The 5,000-nt window shown below is 41.0% G+C and overlaps 1 non-coding gene across 1 annotated transcript; it reads left to right on the forward strand.

Annotated features, from left to right (window-relative positions):
• Positions 1–2,751: 2,751 nt before the first annotated feature.
• LOC134674266 (small subunit ribosomal RNA) lies at positions 2,752–4,659 on the forward strand. Its single transcript, XR_010099574.1, has one exon. It is a non-coding gene; the product is annotated as a small subunit ribosomal RNA (ribosomal RNA).
• The last annotated feature ends 341 nt before the right edge of the window (positions 4,660–5,000 follow it).

The raw sequence follows: 5,000 nt of genomic DNA on the forward strand, positions 1-5,000 counted from the left end.
ATTTTAACTTAAAATAACAAAGCTGTTTATAGTTTAGCGTAGGAAAAGCTAGGAAATAAAAACAATAATCGTTACAAATCGATGATTCGGTCACTGCCAAATCGATTAGACAAACTCACTTACCAATGCTCGATAGATGGCGGGCTGCAACGGCTGCTCTAATTTAAACAGAAAAATACACCTCCTTTTTTTTTAAGTAGGCCAAAGATCACAGATATAATAATATCCAAAGATGATGACTTATGAATAGGCATGATGACATTTTTTTGGAAATGGTTTCATTATAGACGCTTAATAATTACAGAAAAATTTAAAAAAAAAATCATATTCATTAATTTTGAATAAAAAAACATGTGTAATTAGTTTCGTGTCTTATGGTGTGGCGTTCAAAATATTTGCACACGGCGCGCACCTCTTCCAAATAACACAAAAATCAATAAAAATAAACGTAAGTACATTTTTTTTACACTCTATTATTATACGCAGTAGCCCCCTCCCTTCCTTTTTACTCAATCATATTATTATTAAATTTCGTTTCTACCTTTCTTCGGTCAAGGCCTCTACAGACGTTGTAACAAGTCACATTCGATTTTTTCTTTTGTCATCGATGCTAAGTTTATTTAGTTAACTTAACCAGCAAAAAGCCTAAAATTACTTTTCAGATTTAATTTAGATAAATAAATGTACCTACCCACCTAACTGCCGGACGCAAATCGAATGCGATCCAAGGTGAGTTGTGTCTGTATAGCCCCCCCCCCTCGCATTGACTGACATTGATTGATTTACATAATATGTCCAGTGTTGCCAACTTGGCATAATTGATGCCAGATCTGGCATATTTTCACTTGCTTTGGCACCAAAATTTTCCATTTAGCATCTGGCATATTATTTAGCATAATTTAGTCTAAGCCAAGTTTGCACCAACTTGCAACAATATGCGCCATCGCCTTATGTGGTTCATATTTTCATATGTATTTTTTTACTTTTTTGGACGGATGGACGTCGACGGACTATATAAAGTTGGTCAAGCAGATCTTGTCAGTAGAAAAAGGCGGAAAATTTGAATAAATTTATGTGTTTTAAGTATTTAATTTCAAGTAGACATTTTAGCATTTTTTTTAGCATATTTCAATAAACTTTGGCATAATTTTGGCATAATCTAGACATTAGTCTAGCATTTTTTCAAAATCCGAGTTGGCAACACTGAATATGTCACATCATTGACACTGACACATTCAGTTCGACGACACAATCAATCAATCAATACGATCGATCCTTTATTATTTACCTATATAAATAAATAAATAAACAAACAATTAGGTAAGTAAGTGATTCAACCGGTAAACTTTGTTCGCCATATTTTTTTTTTTTTAGCCTAACCTAACCTAACCTAACCTAACCTAACCTAACCTAACCTAACCTAACCTAACCTAACTTTTTTTTTTTTTTTTGTTTTTTTTACCTAACCTAACCTAACCTAACCTAACTTTTTTTTTCTTGTTTTTTTTTTTTAACTTAACCTAACCTAATTTTTTTATTTTTATTAATCTAACCTAACCTAACCTAACCTAACCTAACCAAACCAAATTATTATGTCCTTGAAATGGTTATAGCCTCGCAGCAAATTTTCCAGTAAAATACCTAAAGTTGGTGTATGTACTTATGTTACTTATAAACTTATAATATATGTATTATAAGATTTATCATAAGAAAAATGTAAGTACCCTATATTACCTAGTTTTAGGTATCTACAACAACACGAAACAACTGCTGCTCCTCGGAGCTTTTAGGGAGCGCGGCGGTCACACGCGCACCACCCATGTATATTACACATGCTGGTGTGGACCGACCGTTGTATTATTTATTTGCACTTTGGTCCTAGTTTACGCGTTTTAATATTGAAACGTGACAGACGGGAGATATATTCTATCCTTACCCACGGGGGAGAGTACAACGCGCGCAGTATTTACTTGCAGATTGTCTGTCACCATCGCCAATTCGAGACGACGCAACGTTGCCGATTGGTTTGAATGATGACAACATATTTGCGAGAAAATAGTGTGTTCTCCTATACGTGTGGCGAGGATCGATCGGATGATAATCCGATTTAAAACAAAGAACAATTTATAACCCTTAACGGTAATACGGTTTTTGAAACTCTCTCTCGGTGTTTTCATATCGCGAAACCTTCAAATACGCAATTGTAATTGCGGTTAGTGGTTTAGCGGTGGTGGGGATACGCTTTGATGTAAGTTTCATTATACTGTATTGGTTGTGAGGGTTTTGAGGGCTCTATAATACCTGGCGAGCGATATAAATCGTAACGAACGACTATGTTAAAAAAAGAATCTAAAAATTTAAAAAAAAAAAAATAGTGAAATTTTTATGTCTGGTCGTGGAAGAACGTTCGATTACATATCGGCGCTATGAAACATCACACACTATGTGTGTGTGTATGTGCGCGCTTTACTCACCCGCTACCTACCTAAGGTACACGCACGCACGCGTGTGTGTCTGTACCACCAGGTAGAATAGAGTGGTAAGTAAAATATCCACCAGTCTACGATACGCCACGTCGATTTCGGTATATCCGAATGGTGGCGTGTGTCGTATACGACTCGTGTCTTACGCGTGCGGTCTCCGTCGTCTGTGTGTGTGTTGTGTAGTATAATATACATAGATGATATTGGCGCGCACGCGTCGGCGCTAGTGTTTTGTGTCTCTAAACAAGACTCACATGAACACGGCAGCTCCCTGGTTGATCCTGCCAGTAGTTATATGCTTGTCTCAAAGATTAAGCCATGCATGTCTCAGTGCAAGCCGTATTAAGGCGATACCGCGAATGGCTCAATATATCAGTTTTGGTTCCTTAGATCTTACTCAGTTACTTGGATAACTGTGGTAATTCTAGAGCTAATACATGCAATCAGAACTCTGACCAGTGATGGGATGAGTGCTTTTATTAGATCAAAACCAATCGGCGGAGGGCCTCGCGTCCGAAGTCGTAACATTTTGATGAATCTGGATAACTTTTGCAGATCGCACGGTCCAGTACCGGCGACGCATCTTTCAAATGTCTGCCTTATCAACTTTCGATGGTAGTTTCTGCGACTACCATGGTTGTCACGGGTAACGGGGAATCAGGGTTCGATTCCGGAGAGGGAGCCTGAGAAACGGCTACCACATCCAAGGAAGGCAGCAGGCGCGCAAATTACCCACTCCCGGCACGGGGAGGTAGTGACGAAAAATAACGATACGGGACTCTTACGAGGCCTCGTAATCGGAATGAGTACACTTTAAATATTTTAACGAGGAACAATTGGAGGGCAAGTCTGGTGCCAGCAGCCGCGGTAACTCCAGCTCCAATAGCGTATACTAAAATTGTTGCGGTTAAAAAGCTCGTAGTTGCATTTGTGCTACGCACTGTCGGTGCGATTCATCCGAATCGATACTGACACGTTTGCGGAGCATATCGTCGGTGAATCGTATGTAAAAGTACGGTTCAATATAAAAATCCTATCGCGATGCTCTTCAGTGAGTGTCGAGGTGGGCCGACAATTTTACTTTGAACAAATTAGAGTGCTCAAAGCGGGCTCAAAATGCTGCTTGAATATTTCGTGCATGGAATAATAGAATATGATCTCGGTTCTATTTTGTTGGTTTTCAGAACTCCGAGGTAATGATTAATAGGGATAACTGGGGGCATTCGTATTGCGACGTTAGAGGTGAAATTCTTGGATCGTCGCAAGACGAACATCAGCGAAAGCATTTGCCAAAGGTGTTTTCATCAATCAAGAACGAAAGTTAGAGGTTCGAAGGCGATTAGATACCGCCCTAGTTCTAACCGTAAATATGTCATCTAGCGATCCGCCGACGTTACTACAATGGCTCGGCGGGCAGCTTCCGGGAAACCAAAGATTTTGGACTCCGGGGGGAGTATGGTTGCAAAGCTGAAACTTAAAGGAATTGACGGAAGGGCACCACCAGGAGTGGAGCCTGCGGCTTAATTTGACTCAACACGGGAAATCTCACCAGGCCCGGACACCGGAAGGATTGACAGATTAACAGCTCTTTCTTGATTCGGTGGGTGGTGGTGCATGGCCGTTCTTAGTTGGTGGAGCGATTTGTCTGGTTAATTCCGGTAACGAACGAGACTCTAGCCTGCTAAATAGGCGTCGTCATTTAGGTGCGCGCGGCCGTTCGCGGTCGCGCAACTCACTGGCGACGTATTAAAATTCTTCTTAGAGGGACCGGCGGTTTCGAGCCGCACGAGATTGAGCAATAACAGGTCTGTGATGCCCTTAGATGTCCTGGGCCGCACGCGCGCTACACTGAAGGAATCAGCATGTTCTCCTTGGCCTAGAGGCCCGGGCAACCCGTTGAAACTCCTTCGTGCTGGGGATTGGGGTTTGCAATTATCCCCCATAAACGAGGAATTCCTAGTAAGCGCGAGTCATAAGCTCGCGTTGATTAAGTCCCTGCCCTTTGTACACACCGCCCGTCGCTACTACCGATTGAATGATTTAGTGAGGTCTTCGGACCGACACGCGGTGGCTTCACGGCCGTCGGCGTTGCTGGGAAGTTGACCAAACTTGATCATTTAGAGGAAGTAAAAGTCGTAACAAGGTTTCCGTAGGGGAACCTGCGGAAGGATCATTAACGTGTATATATGTTGGTATGGTCTACATACAAACGTGTATAACAAGAATAATCCGTTACCAAAAACATACCTATATATATAATATGTATATGTCAGTTGTCGTCACACAGGAGAGGTCTAGTACGATCTCGCGTCGCGTATTTAAGCAGTTTGAGACTGACGTCTATTTGGAGAATCGCTTCGACCGGCACAAATCCGCGCCGTTACAGCTTATCGCTCCATATTATATAGATGTTTGTGTTTGAACTCGCGCGAACGTCAACTGTGTTGTACGTAGACTGATATGTATATTTTATATATGATAACATGCGGTATTCATTTTTCGTAATGATATTTTTTT

This window comes from Cydia fagiglandana, chromosome 19 (assembly GCF_963556715.1).
Source record: "Cydia fagiglandana chromosome 19, ilCydFagi1.1, whole genome shotgun sequence".
Taxonomy (NCBI): domain Eukaryota; kingdom Metazoa; phylum Arthropoda; class Insecta; order Lepidoptera; family Tortricidae; genus Cydia; species Cydia fagiglandana.